The following is a 16,715-nucleotide window of genomic DNA, read 5'->3' on the forward strand; positions in this document are numbered from 1 at the left end:
TAACTGTTTTAGCTCTAGCGGTAACCCAACTAGCGAAAAAAATCGAACTTAGAATATCGCGTGCGCATTCATGTATTCCCACATAAAAGTCAATCTGATGTTTTTTTTAAACAAATATACATTTCTGTTGATTATATATATATATATATAGGTATAGATATTTACAGATATGCATAGCAATATCTATTTAAAAATACAAAGAACATATTCCCCTATGTACAGAACATTGGAATGTGAAATATTTACAGTAAATACATATTTGAAATTATTAAAAATGAATATTGCATAAATATGTTTTTACATGGTTTTCATCTACTTAACAGCAAAAGGCTCTAATGCACATATATGTCTATATATGTATACAGATATATTTATGTGTTTATATCTCTGGAAATACAAATATACCCATATGAATAGTACATAAATACATATGTACTCATATATAGACATATATTTACATGCATTTACATCATTAGACATGTATATGTATGTATCTCTATGTTAAAGGGACAGTCTACACCAGAATTTTTATTGTTTTAAAAGATAGATAATCCCTTTATTACCCATTTCCCAGTTTTGCATAACCAACACAGTTATAATAATATACTTTTAACCTCTGTGATTATCTTGTATATAAGCATCTGCAAACTGACCCTTTTTTCAGTTCTTTTGACAGACTTGCAGTCTAGCCAATCAGTGCCTGCTCCCAGATAACTTCTCGTGCACGAGCACAGTGTTATCTATATGAAATACGTGAACTAACACCCTCTAGTGGTGAAAAACTGTTAAAATGCAATCTGAAAGAGGTGGGCTTCAAGGTCTAAGAAATTAGCATATGAACCTCCTAGGTTAAGCTTTCAACTAAGAATACCAAGAGAACAAAGCAAAATTGGTGATAAAAGTAAATTGGAAAATTGTTTAAAATTGCATGCTCTATCTGAATCATGAAAGTTTATTTTGGCCTAGACTGTCCCTTTAAAGCTCATTGGCGGATTTTTTTTCTAGCACCCAAGATCTCATATCTTTGAGTACTTATAATTTTTTTGTGCAATATTTTTTAAATAGTTTTTATTAGTCAGTGCTATTATAAGTGTAACTGTACATTGTAATGTATTTTTAGTGTTTTGTGCAACTTTTTATTTTACCCAAACAGTTAACCACTGCTCTGAAATCACAGTAATGATTCTAATGTAAATCATGATTGCGCTCACGCAATTGCATTTACTTTCAACTTGTAAAATGAGCGGTTAGCCCTATGAGCACAAACCCTCGTGATATACCCCTTATTGCTATGGCGCAAACGATTGCGCTCCACTTGTAATCTAGCCCTGTACTGTTTATTAGCAGCTGCTGCAGCAAAGCTATACTATTAATTAATAAAGAGATATCGCGTAGGGGCAGTTAACACCTTGAGATTTGTATATAAAATGATTAGTTATGCATAATGAATCTACTTTGCAAGATATTGTCATTATTTATTTTGCCCCCTTTTCATGAAATTTAGCTCTGAAAATTTTAGCAATTTCTAATACTCAGAACTTGAAATGCACCCTCCTAACTTTCAAGGCTAAGGGGCCGATTTATCAAGGGCCGAATGGCCCCTGATGCTCCTGTTTCAGCGCGAGCCTTTAGGCTCACCGGGAACAGCAGTTATGAAGCAGCGGTCTTAAAGTGATGGTAAATTTGCCTCCATAACTTTACATATTCTGAAAGCTCTTGTCATTGCTAGCATATTGATCTGCTTATTTTTTTCAAAACTCAAACTTCTAAATATCAGCATTTTTTTCAGGCTCTGTTACCTGATTCAATGCAGCCCCTGTCAGAGATTTTCTGAGTGTAGTATTTGATTGGCATCTCTTTCAGCCAATAGGAGCCTCACCATGCGCCCCATGTATTTTACTCACAGCGCGCTCCCGTGCTTGTAACTCTGCCTGGAAGTGCAACTGCGCATGCGCAACTCAATACGCTATTTGCGCAACTAAAACAGTGAGGCTGCTAACGGGTACATGTATTTAGTTGTGCAAATAGCATATTGAGTTGCGCATGCGCAGGTGCACTTCCAGGCAGAGTTACAAGCACGGGAGCGCGCTGTGAGTAAAATACATGGGGCGCATGGTGAGGCTCCTATTGGCTGAAAGAGATGCCAATCAAATACTACACTCAGAAAATCTCTGACAGGGGCTGCATTGAATCAGGTAACAGAGCCTGAAAAAAACGCAGATTTTTAGAAGTTTAATTTAGTTTTGAAAGAAATAAGCAGATCAATATGCTAATAATGACAAGAGCTTTCAGAATATGTAAAGTTATGGAGGCAAATTTACCATCACTTTAAGACCGCTGCTCCTTAACTAGTCCGCCTGCTCTGAGGCTGTGGAAATCAATCTGCCCAATCTCATACAATCGGGCTGATTGACACCCCCTGCTAGCGGTCGATTGGCCGCAAATCTGCAGGGGGCAGCATTGCACAAGCAGTTGTGCAATGACAAATAATAAATCGGCCCCTAACTCTGCTAGATATATGTCCCTAATTGGTTTTATCAGATAACAACTGCAAATAAATACATTTTATAGTAACTTTATGACCATGACTTGCATGGTTGTCTGCTGACTAAAGCCCAGATTTGCTCATTTAAAAAAGGCAAATGGTGGGTGGAGTTTGGATATTAAAAATAATTTCAGAAAAAAAGATGTTAATTTGTTTTAAAAATGTTAAAGGGACAGTCTAGTTAAATTAAACTTTCATGATTCAGATATGGCACGCAATTACTTATGAGCCAGCACTAATTGGTTAAAATGCAAGTCTGTCAAAAGAACTGAAATAAGGGGGCAATTTACAGAGGCTTAGATACAATTTAATTTTAGAGATAAAAAGTATATTACTATAACCGTGTTGGTTATGAAAAACTGGGGAATGGTTAATAAAGGGATTATCTATCTTTTTAACAACAATAGAAATATGGAGTATACTGTCCCTTTAAGACTTATATGTTATTCTTTAGCAGCACAACAGAAATGTCTTGTAATTACAAGGTGTTTATTGTCCCTCTAAGATTTAGGGGCGAATCATGTCCGTCCGACATCGAAAAATGCTGACAGCATACGAAGTCGGCATTTATCATTGCACAAGCATTTCTTGTGAAATGCTTGTGCAATGCCATCCCCCTGCACATTTGGGGCCAATCGGCCGCTAGCAGGGGTGTCAATCATCCCGATCGTATCTGATCGGGAAGAATCATGTCCGCCACCTCAGAGGTGGCGGACAGGTTAAGGAGCAGTGGTCTTACGACTGCTGCTTCTTAACTCCTGATTCCGGCGAGCCAGAAAGCTCACGCAGAATGAGCAGCATACACCATTTAGTAAAGCGTCCCCTTCGTCCCCATATCAAAACAAGATTTTGTTGATCCTTCATACATATGCAGTGGGTTATACTGTGAGGAACCCACTTTTTCATCAAGAGATTTTCAAACAATACAGGCTAGTTTACAAGTGGCACACTATTTAGCGCTCCTATCGCTCACGTGCTAACCCGACAGGAGTTATGAATATTTCACATTCCAATGTTCTTCATTTACAAAACAATGTTATTTTTATTGTAAATACATATCTCTATATATGTCTGCATATACCTATATAATATATATATCCTCAAAAAGCTAGTATATACATGTCTATCCCATTTCCTTACACTAAACTCTCTTCTTGAGCCACTGCAATCTAGATTTCGTCCCCATCACTCCACCGAGACAGCAATTGTGAAGGTTAACAACGACCTACTTACAGCGAAATCCAAAGACCACTTCTCTCTGCTTATCTTCCATGATCTGTCTGCATGCAGCCTTTGACACTGTTGACCACGCTCTTTTGCTCAAAACGCTCCAATCCTTCGGCATCTGTGACACAGCTCTCTTGTGGTTCTCTTCCTATCTATCTAACTGTACCTTTATTGTAGCCTTCTCTGGAGCATCCTCTACCCCATTACCACTTTCTGTTGGGGTACCACAAAGCTCTGTCCTCGGTCCCCTTCTCTTTTCAATCTACACATAATTATTAGGTTCCTTACTTAAGTCCCATGGGTTTCAATACCATTTGTATGCCGATGACAATCAACTCTACCTCTGCACCAGACCTACCTCCTTTCTTAAGAACCCGTGTCACTAACTATCTTTCTCATATCTCATCTTGGATGTCCTCTCACTAGCTTAAGCTAAATCTCTCCAAATCTGAACTTCTTATTTTTCCCCCTTCTTCAAAAATCTCCACCCCCAATTTTCTATAACTGTTGATAATTCTATCATTACCCCTACCCCGCATGCCCGATGTCTTGGGGTCACAGTTGACTCAGACCTTTCCTTCACTCCTCACATTCAATCCTTGGCTAAAACCTGCCGCTTCCACCTTAAAAACATCTCTAAAATTAAACATTTCCTTACACAACACACATCTCAGATTTTAATCCACTCTCTCATCCTTTCCCGCCTCGACTACTGCAAATCCGTCCCGTCTGGTCTACCTAGCTGCCGCCTAGCTCCTTTTACAATCCATAACGAATGCCTCTGCCAGTTGAATAATGAAAGTTGAAGTTTGACAAGACTATCCCTTAAAGCTCCAACTGTTGCAAATTGGTCTGAATGGAGCAAAAGCTTTAATAGCGCATAGCTGAAAAAAACACAGACTACAACCCAACAATAAAATGTGGACAGACAGAGTCACTGAACAACTGACCCTAGAAGAATATGGTTATCTCAAACGGAAAAGACTTACATCAGTCCTAGATGTCAAGTTCCACTGGGAGGAATCTATCCAAAAACCCCAGAGCTAAAAGTAACCTGGAAGGGACTAAGGGACAGATAGAAACAGTTAAACCGGGTTGGGGATGAAGGGTATTTCTAAAGGTGAGTCTCGGAGATCCACCCTTACCTTTTCTGTTTTCTGCATCTTCTCCTCCCTCATCAAATCTTTTCCTATGCCCCTCCTTTCTGAAACCCTAGGCTCTCCAATATGTTTTGTGGTACTATTCAATAGTGGTAATTTATTTAATATCTATGCTTTCAACATATCACAGAGCGACCTAACTAAATAGCTCTACAACACGTTTTCACATTGCATTTAGAATACTTCATGAATTTATTGCACAATGAGAGGACAGAGAGAAAGAAGATTACTCATCACGTTCTATAGCTATTATACTACGAATACGGATAGAGACTTGTTTCTTTATATTGAGTGAGCACATTTCACTTCAGTTATTGTTTAATACCTCTATTTATGTTTGTAACTTAACACTCAGGTAACAATGAAGAAGTAACAAACAGTATATCTATGATGAGAACGTGTACACCTGATTGTAATTCTTTAATGTCTTCTTCAATAAAAAAAATTGTTTTAAAAAAGAAAAGAAAAAGAAAATATCACATGGGCTTCTTAATGTAAAAAAGGAAGATACTTAACCTCAAAATGACTTCTGCTTACCACTGTAAGTGCTATTGGTGCAGAAGTGCTTAACACTAATTTTATATATATATATATATATATATATATATATATATATATATATATATATATATATACACACACACATATACATACAGCTCTGGGGGAAAAATAACGGCAAGATTTAGAGTTCTGCGGCCAAAGGGGTGCGTTAGCTATGCGTGTATTTTTTCCCCTGCACCTTTTAAATACAGCTGGTATTTAGAGTTCTCTGAAGGGCTGTGTTAGGCTCCAAAAAGGGAGCGTATAGCATAATTTACCGCCACTTCAACTCTAAATACCAGCCGTGCTTACGGACGCGGCCAGCTTCAAAACGTGCTAGTGCACGATTCCCCGATAGGAAACAATGGGGCAGTTTGAGCTGAAAAAAAACCTAACACCAGCAAAAAAGCAGCGTTCAGCTCCTAACGCAGCCCCATTGTTTCCTATGGGGAAACACTTCCTAAGTCTGCACCTAACCCCTAATCTGCCGCCCCCAACGTCGCCACCACCTACCTATAATTATTAACCCCTAATCTGCTGACCGGACCTCACCGCTACTATAATAAAGTTATTAACCCCTAATCCGCCTCACTCCCACCTCAAAAACCCTATAATAAATAGTATTAACCCCTAATCTGCCCTCCCTAACATCGCCGACACCTAACTTCAAGTATTAACCCCTAATCTGCCGACCGGACCTCGCCGCTACTCTAATAAATGTATTAACCCCTAAAGCTAAGTCTAACCCTAACCCTAACACCCCCCTAAATTAAATATAATTTAAATCTAACGAAATAAAATAAATCTTATTAAATAAATTATTCCTATTTAAAGCTAAATACTTACCTGTAAAATAAACCCTAATATAGCTACAATATAAATAATAATTATATTGTAGCTATTTTAGGATTAATATTTATTTTACAGGCAACTTTGTATTTATTTTAACCAGGTACAATAGCTATTAAATAGTTAATAACTATTTAATAGTTACCTAGTAAAAAAACAAAGCCCCCCAAAATAAAAAAATGCCCTACCCTATTCTAAAATAAAAATTGTAAAGCTCTTTTACCTTACCAGCCCTTAAAAGGGGCTTTTGCGGGGCATGCCCCAAAGAAAACAGCTCTTTTGCCTGTAAAAAAAAACATACAATACCTCCCCCCAACATTACAACCCACCACCAGTGTTCCCTCTAAGGCCAGTTTTGTGTGCGGCCCAGCAGTGAAACAGCTAATTAGGTAACCACACCCTGCAATTAGTAAGCACTGCACAATGCAGATGGAAAGGTATGGTTCTCTTGTTAACTGTTTCACTGCTGGGCTGCACACAAAACTGTCCTTAGAGGGAACACTGCCCATCACCCACATACCCCTAATCGAACCCAAACCCCCCTTAAATAAACCTAACACTAAGCCCCTGAAGATCTCCCTACCTTGTCTTCACCACGCCGGGTATCACCGATCCGTCCAGAAGAGGGTCCGAAGTCTTCATCCTATCCGGCAAGAAGAGCTCCTCCAGAGGGTCCAAAGTCTTCATCCTATCCGGGCAGACATCTTCATCCAGGCGGCATCTTCTATCTTCTTCCAACCGGCGCGGAGCGGGACCATCGTCATGCAGCCGACGCGGAGCCATCCTTCTTCACCGACGGACTAACGACGAATGAAGGTTCCTGTAAGGGACGTCATCGAATATGGCGTCCCTCGAATTCCGATTGGCTGATAGGATTCTATCAGCCAATCGGAATTAAGGTAGGAAAAATCTGATTGGCTGATTGAATCAGCCAATCAGATTCAAGTTCAATCCGAATGGCTGATCCAATCAGCCAATCAGAGTGAGCTCGCATTCTATTGGCTGATCGGAACAGCCAATAGAATGCAAGCTCAATCTGATTGGCTGATCCAATCAGCCAATCGGATTGAACTTGAATCTGATTGGCTGATCCAATCAGCCAATCGGATTGAACTTGAATCTGATTGGCTGATTCAATCAGCCAATCAGATTTTTTCTACCTTAATTCCGATTGGCTGATAGAATCCTATCAGCCAATCGGAATTCGAGGGACGCAATCTTGGATGACGTCCCTTAAAGGAACCTTCATTCGTCATTAGTTCGTCGGTGAAGAAGGATGGCTCCGCGTCGGCTGCTTGAAGATGGTCCCGCTCCACGCCGGATGGAAGAAGATAGAAGATGCCGCCTGGATGAAGATGTCTTCTGGTCCAGATGTCCTCTTCTGCCCGGATAGGATGAAGACTTTGGACCCTCTGGAGGAGCTCTTCTTGCCGGATAGGATGAAGACTTCGGACCCTCTTCTGGACGGATCGGTGATACCCGGCGTGGTGAAGACAAGGTAGGGAGATCTTCAGGGGCTTAGTGTTAGGTTTATTTAAGGGCGGTTTGGGTTAGATTAGGGGTATGTGGGTGGTGGGTTGTAATGTTGGGGGGGTATTGTATGGGTTTTTTTTACAGGCAAAAGAGCTGTTTTCTTTGGGGCATGCCCTGCAAAAGGCCCTTTTAAGGGCTGGTAAGGCAAAAGAGCTTTACAATTTTATTTTAGAATAGGGTAGGGCATTTTTTTTATTTTGGGGGGCTTTGTTATATTTTTAGGGGGCTTAGAGTAGGTATAATTAGTTTAAAATTCTTGTAATCTTTTATTTTTTGTAATTTAGTGTTTGTTTTTTTCTGTAATTTAGTGTTTGTTTTTTTTGTAATTTAGTTTAGTTGATTTAATTGTAGATAATTGTAGATAGTTTATTTAATTAATTTATTGATAGTGTAGTGTTAGGTTTAATTGTAACTTAGGTTAGGATTTATTTTACAGGTAATTTTGTAATTATTTTAACTATGTAACCATTAAATAGTTATTAACTATTTAATAGCTATTGTACCTGGTTAAAATAAATACAAAGTTGCCTGTAAAATAAATATTAATCCTAAAATAGCTACAATATAATTATTATTTATATTGTAGCTATATTAGGGTTTATTTTACAGGTAAGTATTTAGCTTTAAATAGGAATAATTTATTTAATAAGATTTATTTTATTTCGTTAGATTTAAATTATATTTAATTTAGGGGGTGTTAGAGTTAGGGTTAGACTTAGCTTTAGGGGTTAATACATTTATTAGAGTATCGGCGAGGTCCGGTGGGCAGATTAGGGGTTAATACTTGAAGTTAGGTGTTGGTGATGTTAGGGAGGGCAGATTAGGGGTTAATACTATTTATTATAGGGTTTTTGAGGCGGGAGTGAGGCGGATTAGGGGTTAATAACTTTATTATAGTAGCGGTGAGGTCCGGTCGGCAGATTAGGAGTTAATAATTGTAGGTAGGTAGCGGCGACGTTGGGGGGGCAGATTAGGGGTTAATAAATATTATGTAGGGGTCGGCGATGTTAGGGGCAGCAGATTAAGGGTACATAGGGATAATGTAGGTGGCGGCGGTGTGCGGTCGGCAGATTAGGGATTAAAAAAATTTAATAGAGTGGCGGCGATGTGGGGGGGCCTCGGTTTAGGGGTGCATAGGTAGTTTATGGGTGTTAGTGTACTTTAGAGCACAGTAGTTAAGAGCTTTATGAACCGGCGTTAGCCCAGAAAGCTCTTAACTCCTGGCTTTTCTCTGCGGCTGGAGTCTTGTCGTTAGATTTCTAACGCTCACTTCAGCCAAGACTTTAAATACCGGCGTTAGAAAGATCCCATTGAAAAGCTAGGATACGCAATTGGCGTAGGGGGATCTGCGGTATGGAAAAGTCGCGGATGGAAAGTGAGCGTTAGACCCTTTCATGACTGACTCTAAATACCAGCGGGCGGTAAAAACCAGCGTTAGGACCCCCTAACGCTGGTTTGGACGGCTAACGCAGAACTCTAAATCTAGGCGTAAGACACCACATTTTTGTTTTATTGTATAAACCACAGACAACATTTCTTACAAATTCCTAATAAAAATATTGTCATTTAGAGCATTTATTTGCAGAAAATGACAACTGGTTAAAATAACAAAAGCGATGCAGTGTTTTCAAACTTCTAAAAATGCAAAGAAAATAAGTTCATATTCATTTTTAATCAAAACACAATACTAGTGTTTTAACTTAGCAAGATTTCAGAAATCAATATTTGGTGGAATAACCCTGATTTTCAATCACAGTTTTCATGCATCTTGGCATACTTTCCACCAGTCTTACACATTGCTGCTGGGTGACTTTATGCCACTTCTGGCGCAAAAATTAGAGCAGCTCAACTTTGTGTGATGGCTTGTGACAATCCAACTTCCTCTTGGTCATATTCCAGAGCTTTTCAAAGGGGTTTAGTTCCGGTGGTCCTTCTTCCACACCTTGATTGACCTAGCTGTGGGGCTTGGAGCATTGTGCTGCTGGAGAAAAAATCCTCAGAGTTGGGGAACATTGTCAGAGCAGAAGGAAGCAAGCTTTCTTCAAGGATAACCTTGTATGTGGCTTGATTAATGCATCCTTTACAAAGATAAAGCTGCCTGATTCCAGCCTTGCTAAAACACCCCAAGATCATCACTGATCCTCCATCAAATTTCACAGTGGGTGAGAGACACTGTGGCTTGTAGGCCTCTCCAGGTCTCTGTCTAATCATTAGACGACCAGGTGTCTGGCAAAGCTGAAAATTGGACTCATCAGAGAAGATGACCTGGAATCGGGCAGATTTACTACTGATGAGACTCCATAGATAATCTGGTAAGAGCTATTGATTATCAGATCATAATTCTTTTTCAGTTTAATACTAAGATATATCTGCTCATGGGCTTCCTGTATATAAATCATGCCCCATATGACATGGTCAGAAGGGCATCAAGTATTGTCCTATTTCACTGCACCTTTTGCTGTATGTAAGCAACTATTCTACTTAAAGGGACACTGTACCCAAATTTTTTCTTTTGTAATTCAGAAAGAGCATGCAATTTTAAGCAACTTTCTAATTTACTCCTATTATCAATTTTTCTTCGTTCTCTTGCCATCATTATTTGAAAAAGAAGGCATCTAAACTTTTTTTGGTTTCAGTACTCTGGACAGCACTTTTTTATTGGTGGATGAATTTATCCACCAATCAGCAAGGACAACCCAGGTTGTTCACCAAAAATGGGCCGGCATCTAAACTTACATTCTTGCATTTCAAATAAAGATACCAAGAGAATGAAGAAAATTTGATAATAGGAGTAAATAATAGGAGTAGCGCTGCGGAATCTGTTGGCGCTCTACAAATACCTGATAATAATAATAATAATAATAATAATAAAAAATTAGAAAGTTGCTTAAAATTTCATGCTCAATCTGAATCACAAAAGAAACATTTTGGGTACAGTGTCCCTTTAATGATTTAATAGGAAACCAAACTTGTAACATAATACACCACTACTTAATGCATTCAATAATTTCTTAATCCATGTTGACTATTGAAACCTATGACATCTAACCCCCCCCATGACAATGAAGCACGATCACTCACGCATAGCCAAGTTAAACTTGTGTGATACTGACTGCATGCCACAGTAGTTCAGCAATTATAAAGGGCTAGTGATATGTGTAACGGTCACAGACCACAGACGACAAGCTATATTTACTGAGCAATGCTGAGGAGCACAGCACTTACCATGTGAGAAAGAAGATAAAACAAGATTAAAATGACTGCTTAGCTTTAACTCATTCACTGCTATAAAGGACAGCAATACAATGAAGTTTAACTCCCTCTGTGTTGCCATTGGTCAGCACCATAAAGAAGTAATTTCAATTCAATATTGTTGCATTATATTGTTGTTTAAGTTAAAAAATAGAGCTAATGTAGCAATACGTTATATATGTCTTTGTATTAGATAAGTTAAATAAATATACTCTCTCATTTGTTTATGCATAGTAATTTTATATTATTTCCAGAGCGGAAATTAGCTCTTTATTTTATATCAAAAACGTATTACTTTTTATATAAAAAGTCTTATCATTATATGACAATATAGTTATTGTATACATCAAGAAAACATTATTTTTCAAGTATACGGCTAGATTACGAGTTGTGCGTTAAGGTAAAAAAGCAGCGTTAGGTTAGGGTTTGGGCCTGCAAAAGAGCTAACTGCCCTTTTAAGGGCAATGCCCATCCAAATGCTCTTTTCAGGGCAATGGGGAGCTTAGGTTTTTTTTAGATAGTATTTTATTTGGGGGGTTGTTTGTGTGGGTGGTGGGTTTTACTGTTGGGGGGGTTGTTTTTTATTTTTTTTATTTTACAGGTAAAAGAGCTGATTACTTTGGGGCAATGCCCCGCAAAAGGCCCTTTTAAAGGCTATTGGTAGTTTAGTTTAGGCTAGGTTTTTTTTTTATTTTGGGGGGGCTTTTGTTATTTTGATAGGCTATTAGAATAGGTGTAATTAGTTTAAATATCTGTAATTAGTTTATTATTTTCTCTAATTTAGTGTTTTGTTTCTTTTTGTACTTTAGCTAATTTAATTTAATTTAGGTAATTGTATTTAATTTAGTAAATTTATTTAAGTATAGTGTAGTGTTAGGTGTTATTGTAACTTAGGTTAGGTTTTATTTTACAGGTACTTTTGTATTTATTTTAGCTAGGTAGTTAATTAATAGTTAATAACTATTTAATAACTATTCTACCTAGTTAAAATAAATATAAACTTGCCTGTAAAATAAAAAATAAACCCTAAGCTAGCTACAATGTAACTATTAGTTATAGTGTAGCTATCTTAGGGTTTATTTTATAGGTATTTCGTTTTAAATAGGAATAATGTAGTTAATTAAAGTAATTTTATTTAGATTTATTTAAATTATATTTAAGTTAGGGGGTGTTAGGGTTAGGATTAGACTTAGGTTTAGGGGTTAATACATTTAGTATAGTGGCGGCGACGTTGGGGGCAGCAGATTAGGGGTTAATAAGTGTAGGTAGGTTGCGGCGACATTGAGTGCAGCAGATTAAGGGTTAATAAATATAATGTAGGTGTCGGCGATGTTGGGGGCAGCAGATTAGGGGTTCATAAGTATAATGTAGGTGGCGGCGGTGTCCGGAGCGGCAGATTATGGGTTAAAAAATATCATGCAGGTGTCGTTGATGTTGGGGGCGGCAGATTAGGGGTTAATAAGTGTATGATTAGGGGTATTTAGACTCTGGGTTCATGTTAGGGTGTTAGGTGTAGACATAAATTTTATTTCCCCATAGGAATCAATGGGGCTGCGTTACAGAGTTTTACACCGCTTTTTTGCAGGTGTTAGACTTTTTCTCAGCCGGCTCTCCCCATTGATTCCTATGGGGAAATCGTGCACAAGCACATACGACCAGCTCACCGCTGACTTAAGCAGCGCTGGTATTGGAGTGCGGTAATGAGCAAAATTTTGCTCAACGCTCACTTCTTGCCTTTTAACGACGGGTTTGTAAAAACTCGTAATACCAGCGCTGCACGTGAGCGGTGGCACAAAACTGCTCATTAGCACCGCATAGCCTCTAACGCAAAACTTGTAATCTAGCCGATAATGTTTTAATTTAAAATTAATAAAAAATGTACTCAACAACAACAAAAAATGCAGCCAGGGGACTCTCTAGTCCGCCCGAGGAGTTATTTAAGAGTCAGCACAACAAAGCACTAAATGCAAGTCAATAGATAATAAATAAAAAGTCATGTGATCAGGGGGCTGTCAGAAGATGCTTAGATACAAGGTAATCACAGAGGTAAAAAGTAGGGTTGCACCGATACCATTTTTTTATGACCAAGTACAAGTACCGATACTTGTTTTCAAATACTCGCCGATACCAATTACCGATACTTTTTTTTTGTCATGTGACAGTTTACCAAGCACAATACAGACAAATTATTTAAGATTCCTTCTTTATAATTATAAAGGACTGTAATTCAAAATACATTATGAAATAATAAAACTGTTTTATTTGTCAAAGTTCACAGAACATGTTTATAAATAAAAAATATTACAATAGAATATTAAATTTAAAGGGGTGATGCAATTGGGTTGTAGGGCTGTTATATAACATCAATCTGACATTTGTATTTAATACAAAGTAATATAATTTAATTCTGAAAAAATATTGGGGAAGGATTGTCCCAGTAAACCCCTATGAGAAAAATGTGACGTGCATTCTACCGACTCAACGGAAATAGGGCTCGTCTTCATATTTTTCCAGGACTGCTTTTTATTCCCAGTCCAGCCCTGGCTATGGATGTTCCTCAGAGTTCAGTATGTTTTGAACATAATTGTGCAAGATGAGAACTAGCAGTAAAAAAAAGGCAATCTAGCAATTAGAATAATTTTTCAAAAGTTAGAAGCAAGTTAGAAGCCTCTCTGCATGTTCAGCTATAAGTCTGTTTTTACTATCAGTAAGGAGGTTCGACTCTAAGTTGAACAGTCTTTCACTTTCCACACTACTGCATGGGGCAGAAAGATATTTTTGGGCCATTTTAGCCAGAGCTGGAAATTTGTTTATTAACTGCCCAGTACTTCAGGGGTTTGTCTGAACGAGGTACAGTGATCTCTCCTACAATAATACAAATAACAGCAATTTGTATCGGCAGAACAGTAGTAAACAAGTTTTAGTTTAGTCTCCACTCCAGTTTAAAATGAAATGGGAACATGCAGTTTGGTAGGAAGTGGAGGTATCGGTTTAAGTATCGGTGCATTTGCACGAGTACAAGTACTCATGCAAATACTTGGTATTGGTACCGATCGCTGCAACCCTAGTAAAAAGAATATTAATATAACTGTGTTGGTTATGCAAAACTGGGGAATGGATAATAAAGGGATTATCTATCTTTTAAAACAATAAAAATTATATTGTAGACTGTCCCTTTCGAAATGTAAAAACATACCTGCCATACTAATTAGCATATGTTTACACAATAAAATATACAGCATCAGTTTGCTGATAATATTCCACTTTCCAGCGTTCGTAGTTATATCTGACTTGATTGTGTTTGGAATATTTTATAAGAACATTCTGTTTGTATTTTCTATGTTTATAAAATCTTACAAAAAATGAAATATTAAATATTAGTCCCAAAGCGTGTGTACACGCATCCACTTGGATCCCCTTCGTCCTCGGTCCTTCCCTGCCACTCTCAACTTTTTTTCTTTCTGTAGTGCAGCTGTCTCACCTGATATTGGCTCACCTGATGTGTTCAGTTAGCTCTTGGTAGAGCATTGTTGCTCCTTCAACAAAAGATACCAAAAGAATGACGGACATTTGATAACAGAAGTATATTGGAAAATTGTTTAAAATTGTATGCTCTATCTGAATCATGAAAGAAAATGTATAGGTTTCATGTCACTTTCAAAATAAGTAGCACCATACACCCATGTCTATAGCACCTCTCAGGGACATTAGACTTCAGACCAGCCCCCTGCTTTGTAACCCCTCTAAAGCACATTGCTATATAAGACATTCCCTTGACCCTGGATCCCCTCCCAGGCAAATTGCCACATCCGACCTCAGGTCAGTCTCCTGGCCCTGCAGCCAATCTCAGGCATATTTCTTAACCAGATCTCAGATCAGACCCTTGCTGTTTCCTACGGCTTAGGTTTTCTGAAGTATGGAGTACTGTCTATCAATTACCCTGTTTTGGGCCCGTGTATCCAGAGGAAGGGAAAGGAGACTGCTTGTCCTGGCTGTCACAGAGCCAGGCATAAATGTGAAAAGCGGTGTGTAATGCATGAATCAGAACCAGCACCAAAAACCCTGCCAGCATCCATCTGTGCAAAACACCATCAGATGTAAATAATAAAAAAAAAGAATATTTATGAATCATGTTATTTAAACATACATTATACCAAACAACTGGACTATCTGGTTTAATACCTGAAACAACCCTAATTATTTATGGTGGCCAATCTAATTGTTAGTATACCAGGGGTATAAATATACTCACACATACATTTTACAATATTTGTTTTTAAATAAAGTGTAATGTAAACAGAAATACTCATTGTTTACCTGTTTTGATCACATTCTACTTGTTTTATATGTAAAATATATCTAAGAAATTGGTTTCACAGGTAAACCATATTCCTGCTGGTCTCCATCGCAAAATGGGAAATTCAGTACAGAATTATAGATAAAAAGCTCAGAATCATAGTAAGAGCTTCAGAAACAGATTTAAAGGCAAAGAAATATTAATTATTAAATGCATAGGAAGTAAAATTAAATCTGATTATCCTTGATAGTTCCAATATACTCATGATCCACTGTTAAACTGGTTTAATTTGTATAATGGGAGATTAACACTTTTTCATTTCCAAGTAATAGCTCAAATTGTTATTTCCTTATAAAATATATTCTTGGGTTTTTGTGTCCTGATTTACACATTATTAAATATTATTTGGAGCTCTGAAATAATGCAGTAATAATTAATAAACAAACACATACAAGCATATAAAATACAAATGAATCATCACATATTATGGCTTTCAATGTGCAAAGAGTGATATATATATATAGCATGTTTAGATTTGGTAACTGAATAACATATTTGAAATTTTCAGATGAACATGTGTAATATTTAAAAAAAAAAAAAAAAATCTGTCTCAGTCAGTCTATCGTCTATCTAAAATCTCCTAAATGCAATGCCCTATACAATCTGCAACATAAAACAGGTCTCTTACTGTTACAATTGTAATTTAGACAGTGTCAAGTAAAACTGTTACATGTAATGTACGGATGTGCTACTTACCACACTGGAAATTGTTGTATATTGGTTTCTTGTGTTATTTTCTCAGCCCGTCTGCTGGTTTTCTTGTGCTTTCCTGCTCTTGCAGTCACTCAGCTGTTATGAGATTGGAGTATTTGCAGTATGTGACCAAGCTAAAGTCTTGTTAGACTTATTAATAGCTTATCCACTCAGGGGCAGCCCACCCCTGCATTCCAGAGCCCTCCAACAGCCCCCTCCCTAAATGTTTAAAGTTAAGTACAACACAGCCCAGGATCATATCACTAGCAGATTTTCTGATCATTTCACTCATCGTTAAGTGTATATTCATAAAGGAATGTCAGATATATTATATTAAATTGTCCACTCAAATTCTCTTTTAGTCATTTCATAAGATTCCTATAGGCTTCCCAGCCCTCTGCCAAATATCCCTTTTGAAACGCATACTATATTCACAGGCAATGCAGTTTCTGGGAAGCCCATAGGAATCTTATGAAATGACTAAAAGAATTTGAGTAGACAAATATTTTTTATTTAGCATTGATGTTTTCTCAGTTTAATATAATATATCTGACATTCC

General features: G+C 37.6%; 1 protein-coding gene across 1 annotated transcript in view; it reads right to left on the bottom strand.

Moving 5' to 3' along the window:
* Window positions 1-16,291, bottom strand: part of KLHL30 (kelch like family member 30) — a 104,055-nt gene extending 87,764 nt beyond the window's left edge. Inside the window, exon 1 of the mRNA XM_053709916.1 lies at window positions 16,160-16,291. The gene's annotated coding sequence lies outside the window, so the exon portion shown is untranslated. The remainder of the gene's footprint in view (window positions 1-16,159) is intronic.
* Window positions 16,292-16,715: the final 424 nt, after the last annotated feature.

Source organism: Bombina bombina, chromosome 4 (assembly GCF_027579735.1).
Source record: "Bombina bombina isolate aBomBom1 chromosome 4, aBomBom1.pri, whole genome shotgun sequence".
NCBI classification, from domain to species: Eukaryota; Metazoa; Chordata; class Amphibia; order Anura; family Bombinatoridae; genus Bombina; species Bombina bombina.